The sequence below is a fragment of the Epinephelus lanceolatus genome, chromosome 24 (assembly GCF_041903045.1).
Source record: "Epinephelus lanceolatus isolate andai-2023 chromosome 24, ASM4190304v1, whole genome shotgun sequence".
Lineage (NCBI taxonomy): Eukaryota > Metazoa > Chordata > Actinopteri > Perciformes > Serranidae > Epinephelus > Epinephelus lanceolatus.
The window spans coordinates 23,294,167-23,321,681 of record NC_135757.1 but is presented as its reverse complement, the minus strand read 5'-3'; the positions used below and the strand labels follow the sequence as shown (position 1 = coordinate 23,321,681).

General features: G+C 40.1%; 1 long non-coding RNA gene across 1 annotated transcript; it reads left to right on the top strand.

The window, feature by feature from the left end:
* The first annotated feature begins 253 nt into the window (after positions 1 to 253).
* On the top strand, positions 254 to 25,670 carry LOC144461872 (uncharacterized). Its single transcript, XR_013490457.1, has 3 exons — positions 254 to 431; positions 19,204 to 19,329; positions 25,562 to 25,670. It is a non-coding gene; the product is annotated as an uncharacterized LOC144461872 (long non-coding RNA).
* Positions 25,671 to 27,515: the final 1,845 nt, after the last annotated feature.

Sequence of the window (27,515 nt, the reverse complement as noted above, 5' to 3'; positions counted from 1 at the left end):
ATCTTGACGGGACTGATTATCTACCTGCGTCCTTGAGCAAATATTGTAAGTAAGAATGGATTTATTAGCAATTTCAAAGAACGAACAACTTCGGGTCTAACACTAAAGGAGGGAAGGACACTTGGATGGGTTTGTCTTTTTTTTTTTTTTTTTTTTGATTTACTTGCTCTATTGTCACAAGAATCTGCTCTCCTTTCGGGGATAAGGCCATCAATCTCTCTCTGTCTCTTTCACACTTTCTGTCTGCCTCTCTTTCTCTTTTTCTTTTAGTTCTGGGTCGATGCAAAGATGAGCTTGTTTTTCTGCAGACAACTCTCTACCACAACAGCACCAGTCAAATTCAAGACATAATGACACCCATTTTATGGACCAGAAACGGTTAATCTCCCATTTCTCGGCAATGAGTCACCAGCATGCTTATGAAACCTCATGTAAGTTATTAAATTCCTTGCTGCTGTACTTCCATAATAGTCACAGAAAGGTTATGTGAACATGAATAAGAATACATCTAAAATAAATAAGCTACATTGATTTCTTTTCTTCTTTCTGATCATTAAGGTGAAATAAATTGTAGCAAAAAACAGTCAACCCTAAAGAAATTATAATCTACCTACAAATTATATGCCTGCCTCTCATATGGCCTTTGCAGCAATCACAGTAATTATTGGCTGTGTGTACTGTGGTTGTGTATTACAGGGACAAATGTCATTGAGATTTCTAACTTAGATAAATGTTGCCCTGACGCCTGCTAAAGAAAGCTAATTAACTCCGCCACCTATGGCATTGTATCGCTGCGGCTTTCTATATATCAGATGGTGACTGGAACAAATTAACGCCTGTGTACTGGCATGGTGGCACTAGCACTTCATTTGTTTCATGAACATAGCGGAAACAAAACAGGCAGTGTGGTCAGACTTGATTGTCTGCCAAACAGGTTTTTATGTTAACAGCTGCTCGAGAGGATTTTTTTTTCTTATTAGACTAAAAACATATTCAAACAGATGCATTAATTACTGCTGCCAAGGAGGATATGGTATCACTTTGTCTGTCTTAGTCTGTCTGTTTTCCATATATCTCAATGGAAAGAAACATGGCCTTGGTGCAATGAAGAATTGACTACATTGTACATTGTATTGAGATAATAGGTCTTATATGGTGTTTATACCTGGACAAAGCAGCACTGTGTATTGTATTCCCTGTTTTGTATCTGTACATTATGTACAGTGAGTACCCTGAAATGTGCTCTCCCGAAATCTCTATTGTAATAGTTCTACAGTCATTGCAGTTTATCTCACTGTTGAGAGAACTGTGCTTAAGCAAATATTGATATTTTTTTCTGCCCACAAAATGACCTTGTTGGAGCATTATGTTCTCGATACTTTTTAACCATACTAGCTTCACGGCTGTAGTCGGTCCATCTGCAGGTTGGTTGGTTATAGGGTTGATGCATGGAGAAAAAAATGAGGGTCACCTTGACAGAAGCCCTATGCCCTGGGGACACAAATCAAGCAGAGGGTCTGAGGGTCGTCCCCCAAGAGATTTTGAGTATCAGGGACTTAATTTCCTGCATTCCGCTCATCTGAAGTCCTCTGCTATTCTCAACATGAATGCAAAGAATAATGACATAACAATAGGTACATTGGGGTCAGGAAATCAACTCACCAGACAGTAACCAGTCTGGGGTGGCTGTGGCTCAGAGGTAGAGTAGATTGTCCATTAATTGGAAGATTGGCAGTTTAATCCCCAGCTTCTCCAGCCTGCATGTTGAAGTATCCTTGGGCAAGATACTGAACCCCAAATTGCTCCAAATTGCTGTTCCATCTGTGTGTGAGTGCGTGTAATGGTTACCGAGTAGCAGGTGGCACCATGTATGGTAGCCTTGGTCACCAGCGTCTGAGTGGGTGAATGTGACATGTAGTGTAAAAGCACTTTGAGTAGTTGGAAGACTAGAAAAGTCCTATACAAGTGCCGTCCATTTACCATTCATAGTGAATACATATATACATAGATAAGATGGCACTAGCTGAGCTAGCTTCCTGCTAGTTTTTGTACAGGCATCTTACTATAAAATGACAAAAACTCTGTCTGTCTGTCTGTGGGTGTGTCTGTGTGTCTGTTCCACGTTTTTCTCCTCACTGACTTGGTCAATCCATGTGAAATTTGGCACAGTGGTAGAGGGTCATGGGAGGATACGATTGAAGCAATATTACATCAATTGGCCAAAGGGGGGTGCTATCGCAACCGATTGAAATTGCAAACTTTGAATGGGCATATCTCATGCCCCGTATGTCGTAGAGACATGTAACTTTGCACAGAGATGCCTCTCCTCATGAGGAGCAAATTTGCCTCAAGAACCCATAACTTCTGGTTATATAGATTTCCCGCCATTTTGAATTTTTTGAACAACACTTCAAATCGATCTCTTTCTTGGAAATTTGTAGCCTGAAAATCCAGACCCAAATCTAGAAAGATTTAGGGTCTGACCATGAGTAATGAAAATGGCCCAACTCGAGGGGCGGCACCAAGCATGCATTTGTAAATATCACTTCATGCAATTGGATAACACCACGACCAATCAGAACAATACACAGGGTGACGTATCCAGAGCACTACCAGCAGAGCTAACTGGTAGATTAGACTCTTGCCGTATCCAGTCGGCAAAACAGCAAAAACGTCCTTCTTGCAAAGGAAAGATTCGAGCACCGTCTTCTGTTCCTCTTTAAGAGAAAAAGCCAAGTCTAACTCATTCATTGTAGCGGCCAAAGCCGTTTCAAACAACTGGTGTTCATCTAGCCATCTGGCAATGTTTACTGACTGATTCCGGACTTTGTCGTCGCAGCTCTGTCGTCATCTGTTTAGCTCGCCTCTGGCCCGCCTATATATAACGGCATAGGTAATGACATCATTACTGATTGCCAGAGTGACTCGCTGAATTCAAATTGTGCTCTTGCGAGAACTCTGGATTTCCAGGGTAGGAAGTTTGACCGATCTGCATGAAACTGGGTGAACATAATCTAGGGACCAATATCTAAAGTTCCCTCTTGGCAAAAGTTGGAAAACTTACTAAAACTGAGCTTCTATAAGGCAATGAATATTGCGGAGGGCGTGGCTCATCACATAAAGGTGTATAACATCTCAAGGGTTTCACCCATCACCACGCAACTTTGTAGGCATATGACCACACATAATCTGAGGGGACCCCTCCATTATTGACCCCATCAAACAAAATGGGGGCGCTAGAGAGCTCATTACTTATCTAGGCCTAACCACCATTTCGATTTTTACTAAACTTGGTAGATATGTAGAACAGGACGCCTCAAGGTGACTGGAGAAATTGAACTCTAATTGGCAACTGGGTGGCGCTATAACAACAGAAAAATGCTTCAAAATGGCTAAAATGCGACCGATCGCTGTGGCTCCCCCTGTGGCCAAATTTTTGGTATGACTAAGTCATGGTATGGTCAGTGTGTCATTCTGTCAATCGGTCTTTCTGTCTGTCCCACATTTTTCTAATCACTGACATGGTCAGTCTATGTGAAACTGCACATAGGCATTAAGGATTGGCATACAGTCAGGTCCATAATTATTTGGACAATGATACAGTTGTCATCATTTTGGCTCTGTACACCACCTGCTGCTCTTGTAAGCAAGACAAGACTTCACTAGAATAAATACAGAGGGTTTATCACAAGATGCAAACCATTGGTTAGCCTTAAAAATGGAAGGCCAGATTAGAGTTTGTCAAAAACCATCAAAAAAGCCTGTACAGTTGTGGAACAGCATACTATGGACAGATAAAACAAAGATCAACTACCAGAATGATGGGAAGACAAGAGAAGGAAGAAGGGAAGGAACTGCTCATGATCCAAAGCACACCACCTCATCAGTGAAGCATGGTGGAGGTACTGTTATGTCATGGCCATGTATGGCTGCCAGTGGAACTGGTTCTCTTGTATTTATTGATGGTGTGACTGCTGACAAGAGCAGCAGGATGAAAGCTGAAGTGTTTAGGGCACCATTATCTGCTCAGATTCAACCAAATGCTTCAAAACTCATTGGACGATGCTTCACAGTGCAGATGGACATTGACCTGAAGCATATTGCAAAAGCAACCAAAGACATTTTTAAGGCAAAGAAGTGGAATGTTCTGCAATGGCCAAGTCATATCATCTGACCTGAATCCAACTGAGCATGCGTTTCTCTTGCTGAAGCCAAAACTGAGGGCAAAACACCCAAAACACAAGCAGGAAGTGCAGACGGCTGCAGTAAAGGGCTGGCAGAGCATCACCAGGGAAGAAACCCTGCATCTGATGATGCCTATGTGTCCAACACTTCAGGCAGTCATTGACTGTAAAGGATTTACAACCAAGTATTAAAACTGACTGTTAAATTGATGATTATGTTAGTTTGTCCAAATACTTATGAGCCCTTAAAGTTGGGGGACTGTGTGAAGAAATGGTTGTAATTCCTACACGGTTCATACTACATTTTTGAAAAAAGCCTTAAATGAAAGCTGAGAGTCTGCACTTTAAGCAGGTATTCATTGTTTCATTTAAAACCCATTGTGATGGTGTACAGAGCCAAAATGACGACAACTGTATCATTGTCCAAATAATTATGGACCTGACTGTAGGTAGAGGGTGACAAAGCTACCAATGGCTATGGACTAGTTGTTTAATAAACTGGACAATCTCTGTGCCGTATCAGTCTACAGTGGGATATCAGGAACTGTAATATCTATCCTATATGGTTTAGGCTACCAAAACTTGGCTATATCCTAGACAGCACAATTCAACCAGGTGACTCAGAACAGAGGACTCTGGCGTGAGAAGGACAGAAGGTGTGTGATTTACGGAAAATAAGGACTGGTGTGTTCATAGAAATGAGAGGTGCTGTCCAGTTCCTGCTGTAAATCTCTGCTATATGCAAGTTAAAAGAGCTAATGGGATCGCATTTCACTGGAGATGTACTTTGTATGATTCCTTGTGACAAATTAATGAATGAAACAGGAAGTTGTTTTAACTTGAGTGTACATTATCCAGGTTCCAGTCCAGAAGATATCAATATGCCAATTAGGCATCATATTCATTGCATCACTTTTTGGCTACAGGAAATAAGCCTTGTGTGACAATATAATTTGATCTGTCTACCAATCTGCCTATCTATCTACCTACCTGTCTACCCACCTATCTGCCTATCTATTTACATATCTGTAGATATACCTATCTACCTACTGATCTACCAACCTATCTATCTATCTATCTATCTATCTATCTATCTATCTATCTATCTATCTATCTATCTACTTTGTATGTAGTGCTAAGTAGCTAATTAGCACTACACACTAATTAGCCAAAAAACTAGTAAATCCCTGTGCACAGCAGCGCAGTGCTTCTTTTAGGTGCCAGCTGGTGCAGGATAAATCACAGTCAAAAGTTCAAACACTTCCAGCGCACACTAGAATATCAGGATTGACACAGAGTTTATTCAAAAATGTTTATAAACAAAAGGAGCGAACAACACGTTTCACATGTTGCTTCATCAGATTCGCTCTTGATTGTCATCAGGTGTGTGCTTAAATAGTCAGGGCAAGTAACAACCAGACAATCAATCAATCAGTCAATGAGAAACAAATACAAAGTACATAACCTAGCTGTAATACTAAAGGGAGAGTACATACAATATAAATAGAAATAGATATCAAAACAGTGATACAAGAAAATACTTTACAATTGCACAGTTCATCATCTGACAAGTCTGAACTAAATTTTGAGGTAGAGTGTGAACAATATAAATAGTATAGATCAAAAAGGAATAATTTTTTTTTACATACTTGTTAAGACCCATTGCAATAATGAGATATAAATGCAAAATACATAATCTGGCTGTACCAACTCATATAAACAGGGGAGAGTGAGTACAGTATAAATAGTCAAATAGTCAGATTTTTTAGAAATACGTATCAAAAACAAGTGGGCCAATATAAGAGATATAAACAAAAGAGGAGATACTCCAGAAGTTACAAAGGTTATACCACAATCTACAATATCTACTCTAGCATTCCTGTCTACACAGGGAGAGGAGGGGAGGGGGATGTGCCAGGAGAGGTGAAAGTGGCTCAACTTTCCCTATACATTACCTGCAGAAGCAGAGAAAAATTAGACATATAGTAAACTAACAAAAATGGACTTAAGTCTAATGTCTCATTTAGTCCATGTGGTTCTAAAGAGTTAAGGGTGTGTATCCAGTAGACTTCTCTCTGCAATAGCTGGTTAATGATGTTACCACCTCTAGGATTGGGATTAACTCTCTCAATACCTATAAATTTAAGAGAGGCGGCCGAACCATGATTTCTGTCCTTGTAGTGTCTTGCAGTAGCATAGTCCATATTTTCATTTCTTATAGCTGCTTTGTGTTCAGCTATTCTCAATTTGAGATTACGTTTGGTTTGACCCACATATATAAGGCCACATGGACATTTGAGCATATACACCACATGTGTAGAAATACAATTAATGAACTCTTTGATTTTATACTTCTTCCCTGTATGAGGATGACAGAACTCTTTGGTGTCTATCTATCTATCTATCTGTTTGTCTGTCTGTCTGTCTGTCTGTCTATCTATCTATCTATCTATCTGTCACTACCTACCTATCTATTGACCGACCAACAAAACTAATGATATTCCCATCAGCCTCAGCAGTACTTGCATGCCAAACTAAGGGTTGGTTCATACTTTAATGCAGACCGCTTGGGGCTTGTAAATGGACAGCACACACACATACATTCTTCTCATCTTTTTTCCTGATTTGTAGTCACCACATGAAATATAAGTACTCATCTGTTTCATCCTTTTTTCCTGCAGTAGGTAGTAAAACACACGACCTGATTTGCCTCTTGTTCACTCAGTGTGAAAGTCTAACAAGTGCGAGAATCATGGACTTTAACAGAACAAATTTAAGAAAGTAAGGTGAGGCCATTACAGTTTAATGTCTGCTGTCCTCATGAATCAGGCACCCTGTGCTGGGAATCATGGGAAGGTGGGGGATGCTTATGACTTTTCCCACAGGGCTTTTTCTCAGTTTGGCATCCCCAAGGTGAACATCCTATTAACCCCTCAATGTTTGTGCAAAGACAGATTGGTTCATTTGAGTGCCAATGGACCGGAAGGCTTTTTGGAAAGTTACACCAGCACATACATGGATCGCTCTCTCTCAGTCTCGCACACACACACTAAACATAATGGTGAATTCTGTTGGCAGCTTGTCCACTCTAAACAGCTCTAAAATGGTTTGGTAAGGCAGATAATTGACCCTTGTCTTGAATATAAAATATGTGCATCCAATGGAGGGGTGGCAGTAATAGCACTGAAGCCTGGTGATGTTCTATACTGCTCTCACTGTCAACAAATCCAATGAAAACACTAACAATAATCTGATCCTTCCAACAAGTAGCCTGTTGTCAGTGTAGCCAGATCCCTCTGTGTGCTATAGACCTTCCTTATGCCAAAAGCCCATTAGAAGCAGATCCACACCATTGCACTTTTTTGAGTCGATATCACATACACCCTCCTGCTGCTGTAAATACTCTATGCTGCACCGAATTCACAGCTAAAAATAGTCCCCAACAAATCCACTATTTACTCCTGTTTGAGTGGCATTTCTAAAAAAAAATACAGTGTCCAGCTGCTTTGGGAAATTATTTAGCATTTCTTAAATATGTGTGACATACTTTTAAAGATGTACATCTTTAGGGGGAACAAATGGGCCTGGGATGAGAGCAAAGACAGGCTGGGCAAGTTTGAAAGTATTGACAGATGGACAAGAGCATTGTTATTTATTTATTTCACTATTTATCTGTTTGCACATTAATGGAAAATAATACTATTGTGAAAGATACAAAGAGCTCATCTTTGTTTTTATTGGAAAGATGTTCATTTTTATCTTTCTGCTCAGACTGCTTCTTTTTGCCATTTATCTTTTGTTGTATTGTTTGGGTTTTTTTTATTTTAGTTCTTTTTTACTTTTTATCCTTTGTTATTTTTTTTCTTTTTCTCCTAAAAGGAACAGGGTTAAAATTAAGGGGGATTTCATGGCAGCTGGGCTCTCATTTATAAATGGTGCATACGTACAAAACAATGCCTGTAAGACGCATTGTGATCAATAAAAACAGACTTGATGGGAGAAACTTTGACCCGTGTTTACATACATTTTGGAGATGGGAAACTGGCAACACAGAGGGTGAGGTGAAGCCTGACTGTAGAAATTGTCAAATATTTTTTAGCGCATTGTCTGAACGTACATTTTTAGGGTGGATCCTATGCATCATTTTATAAATGAGACCCCTGGTGTTAAGGATTGTCGATTGCAACCAGCTGAAACTTCTCCCAGTTAGAATTCTTCAAGTGTTCATTATTCAGGATGTTTTTACTGGGAGCTGAAATATCCTCAGAGGTCTTTTCCTCTCCAAATTAAACAGTCCACATGATTAAAACCGGAAGAAAACAGCAAAACTCCATGTAAAGAAGGCAGGTTTTTAAATCTATGGGCTCTTGCAATATATGCCCCTAAATCGCACACACTGAACCTTGAAGTTGAGGGGACCTTTTGCTTCTTGACCTTTCCTGGCACATTTCTTATTTGATGCAGTTTTATGTGTGTGCAAACAAAAATAATTAATTAAATAAAGACACAATTAACCTTACATCTACTCCCATAAAATCCATTTAAAATAAACAAAAGCCCCTGTTGTAAAAAGCCGAATGCTTATGAAAAGACCCAAATAAAAATGATTACATTAATTGTAAAAAATGAGTGATGATTGTTGGTTTTGGTCCCTTCATTGAATTCACAATTTAAAAAATCCAGAAAAAGCCTGTCTTAGCAGGTCCTCTTCGCAGAGTCAGACATGTTGCTCCGCCATGTTTCTACAGTAGCCCAGAATGGACAAACCAAACACTGGCTCTAGATAAGGCCATTTGCATTTTTTGCGTTGGCCATTGAGTTAACAGCCCCTCCTTCCACGACAAGCCAAACATGATCAGATACTGCTTTATTTAGTTCTTTTTATCGGTTTACATCACTGGGTCTGTTTGTTTTGGAGGGGAAAAGACCTCTGCTGATAATGCAGCTCCCTGTAAAAACCTCCTGAATGTCTGGCACTTAAGTTATCAGAGAACAAAGTGAGCACACATAAGGTGTTGCTTTGCTAGTGGCCTGTCTCTGGCATGCCAAACAGCATTGGAGAATCACTGATTTCTAACATGAAACTGCTTTATTCAGTGTTTATACCGGTTTAAATCACTGGCTCTGTTTGTTTTGGAGAGGAAAAGACCTCTGTGGATAATTTGCTGGTGGTGCAAACCTCCTGAATCATGTATCTCAAGTTATCACAGAAAAAAAAAAACTTAACAATGGGCACTGAAGGAATCCTAACCAGGAGTTTATGCTTGGCACATAGGAGAAATTTCAGCTGGTTGCAATATCCATTCCTCACCACTAGATGCCACTAAACCCTACACACTGCTCCTTTAATTAACCACCTAATTTAAACAACCCCAGGCACCTTTATTTGCCTTTAAACTGGAGCCTTAACTCACCTTTCATTCAGCTTTAAATGAAGAAGTACAGAAGTTACGGTCCCCCTTAAAAGTTAGAAAAGTAATTTTTCTGGAATAGGAATGGAGAAGGGAAAAATTTGCTGCCCAAATGTTTCTCTGTCTTGGTCTTCGCCCACACAGTAACAATGTGTCCACAATACTCAGCAAAACATTTCAGTCAAATGAAAATCTGAATTATTGGCAGAGTTGGTGCACTGTATTAAGAATATAAATCAATGACTGATTCCTCGCTGCGATCATGATGTGTGTGATGCTATGCAGACATTAAAAAATAATGCATGTCCGTAGTATTTGATCCAAAAGATTTCTGCTGTCAGCTCCACTGAACCTGAGCCTGTCATCAAAATGGCAAAAACAAGCTCCTGGCATCCTCGGCTCATTGTTGAGGAGATGTCACAGCTTGCACACCAGCATATTCTCGACATCGAGCAAAGTTTTGAATCGGAGGGTGAGAATCTGGTAATGAGAGGGGAGCTCCCCGCCGCTCCTTACCTTAGCTGTCTGTCAGGAGGCTCGTTATCTCAGCTTTCTACTGCTGGGCGGCCTTGTTATCCTTAAGTCCTGTCTATTGTCTTATTACTTCTAAGCAGAAAGAACCAGTGTCATAATAAAAGACTGGACCGTATCTATTCATGGAAGCCAGCACTGAATTTCATCACAGTGCCTTGCCTGTAGGGATTAGCCGGTATCCTTGCGGAGCTAAAAACCACGTGCTGTATTACAGCGAGGGATGAGCATCAATGGGATCTTGATAACAGTGTGAGAATCTAACAATTCCCACACGCTGGATCTTCCAATCCAGCGATCATCAGTCCACTGTAGTGAGAAATTTCCCCTCTGACACCGGATTAACTGCACTGCTGTGTGGTCTGACAAGATCATAACCTCGAGGTCATGTGTAACTCATCACCTCTTGATTATCAAAGTCCAGTGCCAGTGCTGAGCCGGGCCACCCTGCAGGTTGAACGCTGTTGTGTGTCTTTGCATTCGAGGAGTTACTTTAGCTGAAGTTTTTCGCTGTTGAGGAAACTTGTTTGACCTTTTTGTATTTACTCCTTGGATATATCTTTAAGTAACAAACTCTTTCATGGCAGGAATAGCAAAGTAAGACTAATAGACTGACTTTTTCCCATAAAGAAAGAAAAGATGAGAGCTCTGTCCTTTCCTCAAAAAGCATTATGTCTTTTGGCTACATCTCCCTCTTACAGTGTATGATTGATTTTTTCAGTTTGATTGGAAAATAATGGATCCAGAAAGAAGCCATTTATTCTCCACTCTAAAGGAATGACACCGAAACTTGACATTAACTGTAGGTGTTGTGTGATTTATGTCATGATTAGTCACATGCAGTCCAACTATAGCTTGTAGCTCCACTGGGAATGTCTCAGTGGAATGTCACACTACAGAATATATGCTATCAAATGCTTACAAAACGTACGAAAATGACTGTACCAAAATATCCCCAGTATATGCTGTACATGTTATATCAGCCATTTCTCTCAAACACTTCATAAGGTGCTAAAAAAACAGCTATTTCAAAATATATTCCAGGGTCTTCACGTGCTTTGTAGAGCCCCTCATGTCAAGTCAAGTCATCTTAATTTATATAGCACATTTCATACAACAAGCTTAAACTTAATGTGCTTATGATACATCATACATGACAAACATAAAATATCGTTCAAGATAATAACCACTCCAGGAGCATAGGCACAGCACAGGAGAGCCAGCTTGTCAGGTCAAGACTCAGCTGTCCATTTACATCTAAAGAAGAACAGCAATGTTCACATCTTGGCCAGAGAAGACAGATGGTTAGAAAGAGGCACGAAAGAAGCCATTTACGTCAAACTGGAATGACCATTGTTGAACAGAGGAGGTGGCCTATGACACCATTTATCACCCACTTACAATGCAGTCTTTGGATTTCTTCCAAGACAACGTCACACCAATTCACATCCAGACCCATCTAACCCCAACAACACACAAGATGGCCAGGTGGGTCAACCACTCACATGTGACCTCATCAACTCTATAAGGGGTCACACCCACACAGAATTTAAAGCCTGCAACTCTGCACCAGTCCTTCAGAAGTGAAGAAGCTTCTTGGATGCGAGATGGAACATCTTAAAGAAATTTAAGCAAGTCCAACTGACTACAGTATCCACCTTATTTTCAAACACGGAAGTATATAATGATCAGCTTCCGTGTTTTGGTGCGTGACTTCCGCTCAACCGCTTTCCCTTATCGGAGCTAACGGTGAAAGTTAATTTTTTTCAATTTTCACTTGTTTATGTTAGTCAATCAGTTAGTTAGTTAGTTAGTCTGTGTATTTTAAATAGATAACTGTGCCCACGTTTCCGTTATCCAGTAATTTCCGGTAAAATTAATTCCCTCTAAACGCGAATAAATCGCACGTCAATCAAAAACTATGAACCAAAAAAGCACAATCTGTTCCGTGAGAGACAAACTGCTTGAACCCTGTCTCCAGTGTACCAACAGAGAACCTGCAGAACCGTATCAGCGAAAAAACAGTGGCTGCAGCTGACAGGGACAGCTAACACTAGCAGCAAAGCTAACTTCAGGACGTCATCTGTTAAAAGCCTCCCGTTGTCAGATACAACATGAAACTACTCCAGTTAGCTCAATCATGTTGTAACTAAGACATCCGCTGGAAAAAATATTTTTTCCACGGCCCGTTTATTGAGTTATTACAGACACCACTAACGGCTAACAGCTAACAGTTATCCCAGCTAATCTACGATAACCATGTTATTAATTACAAAACGTGCACACAGAAACAGTAATGTTTGTTCAATCATTGTGTTTATAGACTTTACAAACATCAGATTAGTCTAAACGGTGATATAGTGACGTGAAAAATGTGCTATATACAGGGGTGGAAATCCCGGGGGGAACAGGGGGGACATGACTCCCCCTTCAGTAAAGCTACCTCTTGAAGCTCATGGAGAGAATGCCAAGAGTGTGCAAAGCAGTAATCAGAGCAAAGGGTGGCTATTTTGAAGAAACTAGAATATAAAACATGTTTTCAGTTATTTCACCTTTTTTTGTTATGTACATAACTCCACATGTGTTCATTCATAGTTTTGATGCCTTCAGTGAGAATCTACAATGTAAATAGTCATGAAAATAAAGAAAACGCATTGAATGAGAAGGTGTGTCCAAACTTTTGGCCTGTACTGTATATATAGCTAAACTCAACAAGGTAAACAACAAGGCGATTCCCATTTACACAGTAGTCAAGAGTGCTGGACCGGAAGTGTCGCACAAAAAAACAGAAGCTGGCTGCGTTCTGTTTTGCCTCCATCTTTCCGTGAAAAATAAGGTGAATAGCACTTATGATAAGATAATAAAGTATTTCATACATAAAAACAAGCAGGACATGATAAAAACAAACAAAAGAAGTAGGTACTTATTATCATTATTCTTAAAAAGGGAGATAATAACTATATTAATACTAATTCCTAAAACAAAAAAAAAAAAATTCCTTTAGTTTGCTTTTAAAAGAGCACACTGTTGTAGCAGAGCGTAGTTCATGTGGAAGAGAATTCCAGGGAGTAGGACCATAATAACTAAAAGCACTATGAGCTGATCGAGGCCCCAATCACACAGAAAGCATTTTACATGTTTCAAAACGTGAGGCGCCCCACACTGCCTATTCGTTTTTAAATAAAGAAAAAAACACTTGCTGCGCCGTTTATTGTTGCCAGGCAACCATGGACTCACATCTTTACTTTAACCTTCCTGTGTGTTTCACAGTAATTAGTAGCTAGCTCATAAAATGGCCTGGCAGAGGGTAGCTCTGGTTGAGGGTGAGAGGCTGTCAGCAAATAATTTGTTGGGCACAGGGAAACAGAGATCTGTGTGGATACATGAGACCCTAACAAAGAGGGTCGATCACAGGTACAGTAGTACCACCAGTTGGCTTCAGCTTGTTGTCGTAACAACCACTGAAAACCCGATTGTCAAATCATCCGATTGGACAATGGGAAAAAGATGTCGAAAAAAGAGATGAGATGATGTACAGTGTTTTTTCACTTTGAGATGAAGTTTTTTCAACTTGAGGAGTTCATAGTGCTCTGGCAAAAATGCTAGGCGCTTAGAGAAATGCGAGGCGTGTCACAACTCAAAAACCGTGGGCGAAAACCTCATTCTCATTGAAAACCATTACAAAAAGGCGCCTCCAGCTGCTAAAATGCTTTCTAAGTGATCAAGTCCTGAGAGTTGATTTTAAGTATGATGAATGGACCTTTATTTGATGATCAAAGGCAGCGGTGTCAAACTCATTTTAGTTCATGGGCCACATCCAGCCCAATTTGATCTCAGATGGGCCGGACCAGTAAAACCATCACTTAACAACCAATAAATAACAACCCCTTCAGATTTTTCCCCTTTTTATAGTGTAAAGAAGTTAATTCTGAAAACATTTAGAAAACAAATGAACAGCCTGAGATATGCTGAGAAAAATATGTGCAAATTCACACAGTCTCAGTCTCAGTTTTTCCACATTCAGTCAGTCGACTACTCACTTTAATTACATGTGACTTTTTTTCATCATTTCCCACTAAAGTGGAAGCTGAACATGCAGGTTACGCCATCCTCTGCCTAACAAACCATTTACAATCTGAAGATTTGTCAGGCCAATGATGTGTTCACTTTGCTTGGCGTGAGATACAGGTGACGTTTGTCTCTGAACAATGAGCACGATTGGCTGAATGGTCAGCTGTACCTGCCCCACAAGGTGCTAGGACCCGTCAGGAAGTCGAGCGAGAATGAGATTCACAACAGAAGAAGAAGAAGAAGAGGAAAAACAGAAGCAAGGAAAATGGAAAAAAAAAGTAAACCAAGAAAGTAAACACTAGAGTGACTATATTTGCCTATAGCGCATCAGTACGATTGCTATTTTGGTTATGACGGATGTACAATAATTTCCCTCAAAATACCATAAATTTGAGTCTCTGGTACGATAATCCTACTTTTCCCACATGGCAACGCTGATCAAGTATCTACTTACTATTTAACCTGCTCCTGAAACCTGGCAATATCAGATGTGCAAAGTCATCGAGTGGGCCGGATTGGACCCTTTGGCGGGCCGGTTCTGGCCCCCAGGCCATATGTTTGACACCCCTGATCTAAGGGATCTTTCTGGTGTGTACTCTGTGAGCATGTCAGCAACATGGGAAGGAGTTGTTGCATTCTGAATAAGCTGTAGTTCATTTGATGTCTGCTTTGTCAGTCCAGCAAAAAGTGCATTACAGTAATCCAGGTTTCTTGAAATAAAAGCGTGAACCAGCTTTTCAGAGTCTGTCTGAGACAAGAAGCATCTAACTTTTGATATATTTCTGAGGTGATAAAAGGCAGTCTTAGAAATATTAGAGATGTGCCTCTGGAAGATAAGATCAACGTCTGAAATCACACCCAAGTTTTTGACATGCTCACATGGTTTTACAGACAGGGGAGTTAACAAGGAGTGAATTTTATTCCTCAAAGCCTTTGGTCTGACTAACAGAATCTCTGTTTTGTCATGATTAAGCTGTAAAAAATTCTTCACCATCCAAAGTCTGATATCTGCAATGTGGATCATCACATTGGCATGATTCCCCGCTGATATTCTGTAATGGCGTCCGGCAGCTTCAGGGGAAAACATTGGCTGAACAGCAATTTATGTTAAGGGGATAAAAGTCCAAGTAGGGTCCATGACCAAACATGGATTATGTTTTTAGGACTTCTCGTGGCTGTGGTGATTCACAATTGTTAAAAAAAAAAAACATTTTATTGACGGTTTTATATCGTCATTGACTGCTGACTCATCACTCCTCATAAACAACTGGTAGGGGCCGTACATGTACTGGAAATCTGCTCGGCTAAAAACAACAAGCCTTACACAGTCTGTTGCACGTCATGTTTTGGCCTTTCTCGCAGTTTAAAATCTGACATCCATAGAAAGGTTTGGTCTCATTTTGACCTTGAGCATCTGCAGATTAATTATATATGTTGCAATCCACTCAAATTAGACAGGATACAAGATAAATACGGCAGTTGTTTTTGTTATAGGCCTATGTGCTGCCATCTTGACTGTAAGGGAGCCGAGAATGACAATTCCACCAGGATCAGCTGTGCCACCTCCGGCTGCCATGGCTGCAACTCGGTTTTGTCCTGTTTTCTGATGGCATCATACCATCATCAAGAGCATTTCAGAAGTGGCAAAATTTTGTAGATGTGCAGATATTGCAGTCATAACAAACCACACCAGAGTTCGTTTGTACCCCACTGAGACCACCTCTTCAATTTGGTCTCAGTTCGGTTGTTTTGGTGCGCACCCGAGTGTGATTGTTGTGTTCACACCTGCCCAAAGAACGCACTGAGGGGACAAATGTACTTGAGTTTGAATAAATCACACCAAACAGGGCAGGTTTGAAAGCGCCCTGAACTGTCTGTTTAATTGTACTACATAATCGTTTGTTACTGTTTGTCTACCATTTTGTTTTTCAGACAAGAAACCCCCATTACAACACCCATCATTAGGAATGTTTTTTGGTCCAGAGAACATAAGTACACTCTGATAGTTTTAGGTTTTCTACCTCTTGAGCTAAAGCAAATGCCACATCCCTTTTTCTCTCTTTTCTCTGGTCATGTAGCACCACTTTTAAAAGTATTTGCGTCTTTCTACTGCCTACATGGCCTTGCTTTATGAAAAGACCATCTTTCCAGCAGTGGAATACTTGTTTAAATACTAAAACCCTCACTATTAAAAGTGTTGTCTCATACTTACTGTGAATGAGGCGTCTTGAGTTGTGTCTCCTTGATAATATATTATATATTTGCATCTCGCAGCAAATGTTTGCCCTTAAAAGCAGAGAACATGCCAGACAGTTTAAATTAGAATCACTTTAGGATTATTTGAATAGCACTCAGACAGACTACATATTTGATAAATGTCTTCCCTCAGTTTTCATAATAAAATGAATTTAGTTCTTAGAGAAGTATTTTGAATTGATGGGTGCTCTTTTAATAGTCACATTCACTGAGGACATGTTTTTCAAAGCCTTCTTGATATGAAAGGGGGCTTTAATTAAACAAAAGGCAAAGACATTATAGACTTAAGCTGCTGTATCTCCTCAGTGTTAACAGTCCTCTTGGGTTATCACAAACAAGCCAGTTGGAGAGGCTCAGTGGACGGCTATATACAATATACAGCACATCAGAGGTGCTCAGGTGTGCTCGCTGCACATCTGAAAAGGAAATCTTGAAAACCAAATTTAAATGTCTTCTAATGAGGAGCTCCTTGGAAAGAAAATCAACTCAAAAGCCGGCACACAGGAATCTCTCCATCCACTCAATCAAGGATAACTTTGTTGAATTTAAGTGAACACCACTGATCCACATATAACCCAACAGCTTCCAGTCCAATTAAGAAACACATTAATTACTCATCGGCATATCATTTACCCCATCACCCTCCTAGTCCATGTCTGGGAGAACGTCTTGTCACAAACAATTAAGCCAATAAAGATGGAAGTTAATTAAATTAAGGGCAGTGACGTGTTGTTTGTTGCAAAGTCATTACAACCACACAGCCCGGAGGGTGGAGGTTATTGATGGCTGTCTTTTTTGGGGCGAGTTAACCACAGTGACTCACATTAAATGATGACTTACATCTTAGAGAGACTGACTTGATTTAGCTTCGAGGGGATGAGGCCCGGGCGGCAGATTTTTATGCTGCAGCTCACTCCAATTCACACTGTGAACCATCTGTCTGTCCTGACCTCACGCCCTTGTGGCATATACGTTCTTTGCATATTTTAGTCTTGAGATTTCATCAACATGTCATTACCAATTTATTCATAATATAATCTGAAGTGTTGAAAATATTATTGACGAAACCACCAGATATTCTTTTTGGTCTGCTGCAATGATGTTCAACGAGTAAATCAGCTTTGTATCAAAGAGCAGACAACTAAATCTGTTGTGTGAGGTGAAACTTTAAAGCAAGCTGCACTTTTGGCCCAATTTGTGATGCAATAGCAGGTGTTTTGCATCAGGTGTCAGTGCCAAAATCCAATGAAGAATCCCCCAAATCCTACCTTGTTAATATTGCTGTCAGGTGTACTTTTCAAAAAATGACCGAGAACTATGCATTTCTGTCTTTCTGTTGTAATTTAGAAGCAATCATCAGTGTCATTTTTCAACAATATAAGCACAACTGAAATCCTTCTCTTAATAGTGCCATAACATATTTTGGACTAAAGGACCCAATACAGGGCCAGTGGCCTCCTCACACAGAGGAGCTTGTTTTCTTTTACTTCTTCTTTTTTTCACTTGTCTCCCAACTTTGTCCATCTGCCATTGTGCTCGTGACTCAACTATCTCATGCCCAACTCCTCATAAGGACCAGCTCCAGTCCCTGATTGGCTGACCGACCAATTTCGCAATACACGACGCGTTTTCTTCCGTAAAGCAGATTTTTTCCGCGAAATTTCGCCCCCGATGGTAGAAGCTTATTGCAAAGCCATTAAGTAACCTATGTAAACGCTGATAGTCTGATTTTACTGCGGCCACTACCCTGTGCAACCCACATTATTTTCATAATGATATATTTAGGAAAAGATGCTATCTGTTGCCTCTTTAAAGGCTTAAGCATACGTATATAGTACTTTTAAATGAAATACAAAATTATAGATTTTAATCAGGATGGTAAACTTACACTTCTAAATGTCCCATAATGCATAATTTGACTTCTTTTTAGAATTATGTTGAACATCTTAAGACATCTTTAGCTGTCTAATTGTTTGCTTTTTTCCCATATTGCACATTGTGTCCCTGATATAATAAATATAACATGTACAAACATTTTGGTGTGTAACACTGAAAGGAAAAAGGTCATATGGCATCACTACAGTTTCTTAAACTCTAGCTATGCAAATACAGAGGCCAGGCCGTTTTCATAAAACCAGTGAAACACGCATAACCAACATATCAGCTATACGCACATATTCCTAATTGGAGGCGAGAAGGATTAATGAATGAATTACATGCTTTAGTGATCCCTGCTGGGCAATCCTGTTTTTGCTTTGCTCCCCTCCACAGGAAGGTCAGAGCACAGGGTCATCTACTGAAAAACACCCCGGGAGCTAATAGAGCTTCTTTCTAAAGGACAGTGAAGCAGACTGGATCCCTGCCAGCATGTTGGACTTAACCCTGAGTTCATGTTTTCAAGGATGGACTCTGTAAACATGAAACCATCTCCGAGCACTGACGAGATCAGGATCAGCAAAACCTACAATATTGCCTTCTAACTGAAGAGAAACTGAAGCTAACTTTAACAAGCTAAGACAGAATTAGTATTAATAGTGCAGCAAATATACTCCTTTGCAAAGACAGCTAATGAAAATGAACCCTCCTAGAGTAAGGCATCATTCAGGCAAGTTAAAATGAGACTTCCACCTCATTAAGGGTGGAAGTGAACTCCAGGAAGTCTCAACTGGATCCCCAGGGCTTTGGTTGCCAGGGTTGCCCACAGGTTGTTCAGCAGCATCATGTTTCTGTGTCTCTGTCTGTGTCACCAGGCAAGGGAGCCCCATCTGCTGCCACACAGGGGATAAGAAGAGGGATTTGTGGCACACAGCTTCTCCAAACTCTCTCCCACTTGGGTCTGACTCAGAAAAGATGGTCTTGACACTGCCAGCCTGCTGGTGAGAATGCATAATCAGCGTCATGTAACACATCCAAGTCACTGCTTTTGCTGAGACTGACTTTTAACATCCTCCTCCTGATTTTGTAACACGTCCACACACACATTTATATCCTTCAAATCTATACTCTGTGAAGCTGTCATCCATTTCAAAATCATCTTAACACCTTCCTTATGGATCCTCTTCTATATTTACTTGCTCTCTTTGCTTTGTTTTGTTTTGTCGTATTTTTAGTAGCAGTATCAATAATGTGGGTCTACTGTACAACTCTCAAGCCATGTCTCTGACTCTGGCAGGCATGCATCTGTCCTCTATGGCCCACCTTCCTCTCAGCAGGTGTTTTGCTACTTTAGAAAACTGTGTTCCCACGCTGTACTGTTCGTGGCAAAAACCCCACCCCAGGCCACCTTAAAAAAAACGTGTTTGCGCTATACATCGTTGTAGCTTTGCCTCTCTCTTAACACAGTTCCAGTTCTCGAAAAGACTTCAAATTATAGCCAAGCCTGCAGGCCAACGGGAGAAAGTTAGGTTTTCAAGATAAAATGTCAACCGCACTTAGAGACCATATGCTACTCTCCAAAGGGAGGCTTCTTCTTCTCACATGCTGCTTTTTGTGAGAGAAACAGTGCCACAGTGCATCTTTTCTCCAACTAGGGAGCAGATGTGCTGCTTTCTCTGCAGACAGCAGTGCTGCATCAGTTTAGTCTTGTTTCTGCAGTTAATAAACTAGTGTGTTGGCACAGTATTCCAGGAATTACATTCATATTGGACAAATTACCAGGTGACAAATGTCCAATGCTAATATTATGTGCACAAAAATGGTCTATACATTTGACAAACAACAAATACATGAGACCTTTAGCACAATATTTTGATCTATTGAATATTCCTATTAATTTCATATGACAATATTGTGCTCTTTTCTAATCACATGTAGAGCTAATGATAATCATCTGTGTGTGTGTGTGTGTGTGTGTGTCTGCTGGTCTCTCTCGCTCTTTGTGTATATACAACCGATAAATATGTGGAATAAACAGCTACGTAATTTAAAAAACACAATCACATACAGCAGTGATGCTAGATTATCATCAATAAATATAGTGGATGGGCATATTTTGAAAATTTCATTACACTGGGATAAAAATTTGAGGGAATGTAAACTTCAGGGGAGCAGCAGGGAGGGACAGAACTATCAGAAGGTTTGGCAAGAATTCCCATATGGAAAGGTAAGACACAACACATACGCCCCTGTGGAAAATGTGATGTTGCCATTTGTGTTAGCTGTATGGCAATATTTCATCATCACATTTGTATGTCCTCTGGATACATGGATATATAAGTTTATAGCATGAAATACACAGTAAGAATTGTATATATACATATGTTAAAAATATATATTTGATGAATTTGTATATGATATTATATGTTGCTACCATATATGTTGAAATGTGTATATTTAATTTTTATATGCAAGTTTGTAAAAACTACATTATACAGCAATTCAGTATGCTTATATTATTTTCTAATTTTTTTACATCATGTATTTAATACATGATATTAACATATAAGAATGGGCTATGGAATGGATATTTGTGTATATGTGCTTCATTTATTTGTATAAGTCATATCCTACATCAGGGCAGCAGTTAGCACTATCGCCTCACAGCAAGAGGGTTCCTGGTTCGATCCCAGGAGGGAGCCCTTCCGTGCTGAGCTTGCATGTTCTCCCCATGTCAGCGTGGGTTTTCTCTGGGTACTCCAACTTCCTCCCACAGTCCAAAGACAGGCAGGTTAATTGGTGACTCTAAATTGCCCGTAGGTGTGAATGTGAGTATGACTGGTTGTCTGTCTGTGTGAACTGTGTGTGTACCATGCCTCTCGCCCAATGTGAGCTGGGATAGGCTCCAGCCCCCCCCGCGACCCCCAAGAGGATAAGCGGTTATGAAAATGGATGGATGGATAGTCTACATCAGTCCTACATCAGTGCAAAAAATTGGTATTTGCCATTTACAGCTGCTGCCGAGCTTAGCAGCTAAGAACAGCAACTTTTTGCCAGACTGGGGTTCAAATCCTGGTTGAGACAAGTCCCTAGTAAGAGTGTAAATAACATATATTAAACTTATATGTGCATACCATGAATGGGCTGGACATATATGTCAATACATGAAATGGTTGCAGTTTCTAATGGGTTTCATATATGGTTTGGGCATACGTTTTTACTTCATAAGTACATTTTATATATGGAAATTTAACATATTTACATATATTACTATTCCGCATGGGTGGTATACATCATTTTTACCATTTATATCATGTAGAATATATGCTACATTTAACCTCTGTTGGCTGAAAGATGCCAATGTGGTAGTGCCAAAAAGTGCAGTTCCTCTTGTGGCCAAAACAGAGTAAATCCCCATAGACCCCCCCCCCCCCCCCCCCAATGTTAAAATGCCAACCTTTACAGCAGAAGTGACGTTTACAGGCAGCTTACAGTTTTTGTCTCTATAGCTAATTTTAGCATTCATGACGACTGTATGAAGGTATTTTTTTTTTTTTTTATAACTCATCTGTTTACATTTTATTAAGGCCCAACGTTATGCATATTTGAGGGCAAGGCCTCTCGAGTGACAGGTTGTCTATAAAGAGTGTCCTTGGCTTTTACTGTAGATATCTTGATTGTGTTTCAGAGTTGATAATGAGCATAATATGGAAAAAAGCTGCAAATGAAAATATTTTTCAGGGAAAATGTTGAGACAAAGAGATGAGACAGTCCTCACTCAGGTTTTGTGGCTCATATTTGCAGCGAATAAGCTCAGTCTGTTTTGGGCAGAAGTGACATGTGGTGCTGAGGGAGAAGGGTTAATGCTTCTGAAGCTGCTATTTTTCTTAGTGCTACTCTTTCCCTTAAGATTCTGGGGATATTTTTTTGCCTTTATTTGATGTAGACAGGAAAGCCTAGAAGAGAGAGTGACAGGTACAACCTGCAATAAAGGCCCAAGGCCAGACACAGACTAACATCCACCTGGACACAGGAGCTGAGATATCGGCTTTTCTGAGTGCAGAGCAAAACACTGCTAGAATTGGCCTTCAAATAGACTTCGTCAACAGCCCATGGGGCTCCGTTTGGCCATGGCTTCTCAAAAGTCACTATGAGGCCACATATTTTTGTCCAATTATTGGGAAACTGTGTTTTCTGCTTTCAGCTTGCAGCATATCCACAGGAAACCATGTATTCAAATGCACACGTAGTTCCAGACGTTTGGGCAGCTCTTTGTTTGGTTAAAAGTGACGAGCAAGACTTTATCCAAACAGTAAGGGGAAGTGACAACTTTTGTGGTGTCCTTGATGAAACTTTGAGGTAAAATTGACTTTCCTAACAGCTCTCAGTAGCTCCAAAGTGCAGCCACAACACTTCACAGGCTCCTTCTTTCTATATAATCTGTATGTTGCCGAGAAAAATAGATGCTTCTCTGTTTCAGGGGGCTGAAATGCTTCCAGAATGCTCTTATAACTGCTGGTAATTGCACTAAAATTGTTCTAATAGTGGAATACCAATACACATACACATAAGAGACTATTGAAAGATAACAATGGGTAAGGAGTGTCTTGAAATAACAAGTAGCTGGGAGGTTTTCTTCCAAAAGAAAGGACAAAATGAGATTTTAAAGTCAGCAATCTCAGCACCTGACCAAAGCAAATCAACACCTTGGACACCAGTGTTGTCCACTGGGTTCATCCCATGAAGATTTGTACCAGAATAACTCAGAGATTCAGCTTTTATGTGGTTACTTTTTTAGTCAGCACACTGTGACATTGAACAACAAAGAAACCCTGTTTAAGTGTCTGTGAATGCAGTTGAGTGCGTTGTTTGGCTGTGTTTTGAAGTGGCTTTGGAGAAATCTCTAAAGGTGCTCTTTAGAGATTGGCATTTAAAGGCAATTAGTCAACATGTCACAGTGGATAAAGTAGCACCAGTGAAAAGTCCACATTTTTCTTTAAAGGATAGTCATAGCTGTAGTGTTAGTGTGGTCACTGAGTAAAATGAATGGGTCGAATGGGGACTGAATGTGCATCAGCAGGACCATGTTCTAGAGAAATGTCTGCATCCTCACTGCACTGCATTTTGTAGATCTATCTATCTATCTATCTATCTATCTATCTATCTATCTATTAGGTGTACATTGCTTGTACTGGGTTGGACCCCCTTTGCCTTCACAACTGCCTTAATTCTCCATGGCATAGATTCAACAAGGTGCGTGAAACATTCCTCAGAGATTCTGGTCCATATTGACATGATAGCATCACGCAGTTGCTGCAGATTTGTCAGCCAGTCCTCTCTAAACTCTGGAGATGGTTGTGCCTGAAAATCCCAGTAGATTTCTGAAATAAAGAGACCAGCCCGTGTGGCACCAACAACCATGCCACGTTCAAAGTCACTTAAATCACCTTTCTTCCCCATTCTGATGCTCGGTTTGAACTTCAGCAGGTTGTCTTGACCATGTCTACATGCCTAAATGCAGTGAGTTGCTGCCACGTGATTGGCTGATTAGCTATTTGTGTTAATGAGCAGTTGAACAGGGGTACTTAATAAGTGGCCGGTGAGTGTATTTATTTGAGTATGTTTCCAAGTTTCCACACATATGCTGTGCCCCACTACTTTTAAAGTGTACATCATTTTTGAGGTGGAGCAAGATTCTTGTTATACTTTGTGAATGGTCATTGAAATCTATTACAGGTCCTTGAATAGTAATGGAAAAGTTTTGAGATTTTTTCCATAACACTGTGTTGGAATACATGGAACATGGCTCTGCGTTGCAGCCAGTATTTCCCAGTGGCTACTTGTGGTATTGCAGCAGAGATATTCCCTGTGGTCTAAAAAGTAGTGATGGCCAAATGAAGCCTCATGAAGCATTTTCTTTATTTTCAGAGCCCACTAGATGGCACTCATGGCTTAAAGAGAGAGGCTCAAAGAATGGCAATTCAGTGTGCTTTCAACCTTTTGATGAACAAAAAGCGCCATCTAGTGGGCTCAGAAAATAAAAAAAAACGCTTCATGAGGCTTCATTTGGCCATCACTACTAAAAAGCATTTTCCCCATAGGCCACCATTGACTGATTGACACTCTGCTTCGGAACATTAGCTTGCTATTTTTTTCCAGGGGTACAACATCCCAGTCAACACAATGCTATTTCTTCTATAATGCTATTTAATTTTATTTTGATGTTTGTGTAACACAGGATTCTACTGAAACGTGCGTTGTGTGTATGTGTCAGTGTTGGGCGGTAGCGTCACTGCAAGTAGCAACATTATGAATCTTCTCAGTAGTGTGGTGGTAACATCACTACTCTCTGAGTCAAATACCTTTTCAGTAGCAGAGTTAAATAACTGACTGAGTTACGCCGTGGCGTCCACAGAAGTTACAAGTTATTTTTTCCAGGAAAAGCTCAGAAGTGCAGTGGACTTTTTTTCCGTGGAGGTCTCAATTTAAGTAAGGAACTTAGGACAAGTAATGTGACTGACGCCAGCACCCGCCCTACTCTCCCTCCTATTGGCTACATTGCACTTCTTGACACGTGGGAACTCACGGGCAGGGCCTGCTGGAGAAACACTACTCTACATATTCACTGGGTCACATACCTTGTATGTAAACCTGGAAACTAGAAGCTTTTTTGTGCCAAGCGTACAACTCCATTGAAATGAATAGGTGCCATTTTGGGATCTGGTATCTTGGTGTTGTTATAAATCTGTGGTGGGAACCCTAAATATAATGGACATAGTCATGCACCAGATGTAAAAAAAAAATGTAATTATGGTGGCCTGTTTATGTTGTGTATTTGTGTTTTATCCTCCAGACTAACATACAGTAGAAATCACTATAATATGCACCTTTCTTTCATTCTGGTGCCTGCCACTTCATAAAGTTCCTGCAGCACTTACATAGAAAACTAATTTCAACTAATAACCTTCTTATTAATCGTTAAATTGACTACGCTGCAAGCTTCTGTTGGTCTTTAGATAGTGTACAGCCTTCACCGCAGCTGTTATTCTTTCACTCTGATTAATTCGATTTTTCTCAATTATTTCATTTGCATTAATTGACCTTCATGTGACTTGAGTGTCCGGTCAGTCCTGTGGGAACCTGACGTTCATCTAGCTGGTTCCATGTAAAAATGTGGTTCAATTTAAAACACCTACCCCCGGCGTTGAGGTTTCTTCTTTCCTCTTTTGCCAGGAAATTCACAGCATGATGGAGACACACTGAACAACAACTGCCATCCCATATCAAACATAGTTCCTTGCCATTAACTCATCACTTTCTCTCCATGGATGCCCCCCAACCCCCCCACCCCCCTCCCAAGTCGCCATGCATGTAATAAAGATTGTGTCACTCTGTGGCTTGATACGGTTGTCTGAGTCTATCAAGGTCCAGGTTCCTTGGGGAGAAATGAGAAAGGATTGCAGAAGCAGATCTACACAAGCTGGGGTAAAATGAGATTGAGAGCTCTTTTCCTTTTTATGTCGAGATATTTTGAACTGATGTTCCACTTTATAACAGCATAATGACATAAGCGCTACAAATTCATAGGCATTTGGAGATAAGTGGAGGGAGTCATTGAGGAGATTTTAGGCATGATTATTATAAATTAGGATTCTTGAGAAACGTGTGGGCACATTTTTATAAGGTTGGATCTTTTGGTTTTGAAATCCAATGAATAAATTCAAATTAAACGCTGCTGTTGAAGTTAAAAATGATGGGAGGAATTCTTTTAACACTTTTACAACCTGCACTGCTGTTAGATCTACATACAAGCAGATAGTTTTTATGTGCTTGACCTCCTCTTCTCACCACACGCCCACAAAATCCACTCTGAGACAAAGATGTTTGCCCGAGGTTACTTGCCTCATTGGCAACAGGCTAATAGCGTTGACCTCAGCCACAATGAAAGCCTTTAAGTGCCTTGTACTTTCTTAACTCAAATGCTTCAAAGACTTCCTCCTTGACACTAGTTTGCCTTGGATGAGCATAATACAGTCAGCAGTGGCCTAAACTTTGTTGAACTTTATCTACTTTCCGTCCACCTCTTCCAACCCCCAAAGACGGAGGCTTAATGTGTTGTACAGGTGGAGAGAGTGACAGTGATAACAGAGATTTTTAAGTCAACAACAACAACAGCAAAAAAAGCTGCATCAGGTTGTTCAAATGACAAAAAAAAGCTGTCAAAGATAGCTTGTATTTGTCTCGCAAAGGATGACAGATCAGTAAAAATACCCCATAGCTGTGTTGCATTATGGTCTGTCTAGGCAGCTGTCGTTATAGAAATGGGTACTTCTGAGATGGATTTCTCCCCTCATGAATATGGGTGCAGAGAAAGATGCCCCTGCTCTTTATTGTGATGAGCTGATGTCAAAGCCTGCCATTTATCTTTGATGTTTTAGATAGCTGGAGGGTTTTTTTTTTATGCCTTAAACTTCAGTCAGGAGCCTAACAAGCCCAGTGCCCAAAAGAAAATGTTGGTGCTGTATGTTTCTGCACAGCATAAATATGTTACAGTTTTATAATTCATACATATCATATCAATAGTTTAGATTACATATATACGGGGTGAGTTTTCCAAAAGACAACAAAAGTGAGTATTTTCTTATGAGAGTTTGGGACATTCTCAGTGTGGCAGTACCAGTTGAACTGCAAGAGGCAGATCTGGAGAATTAGCACCAACAGCGCCACCTTAGGACTTGCACCTAAAGAATCTACTTCTCGCTTTAATTTCTCAGAGGGTTTCCCAAAAATCACCCATACACAGGTAAGTTACACAAATGAATACAGGCATGATGTAAGAAGTTTAACAAGTTTTATTACTCACAATAAAATAATTTCTTTATTAAGTTATTTCTCTTTTAAAAAAAACAGTTATATAGTTCTTTTTATTTCCAAAGGGTACAATATTAATCTGTACCAGTGACTCAAAAGTTAAGTTAGAAAGAGAGAGTCAACAACTTTAGCTGTTTTTGAGGTCAACTGCGCAAATAAACAAAAAGAAAGAAAAGAAACCAAACAAAATATCTATATACAAAACAACTGTAAACTCAAATCAAAACGAAAGAAAAACAAAAATAAACATGCTACATGCATTAATTTAGCAGGTCCTCAATGCTGTGTTAACTTCCCACCCCCCACTAAGGAGTCA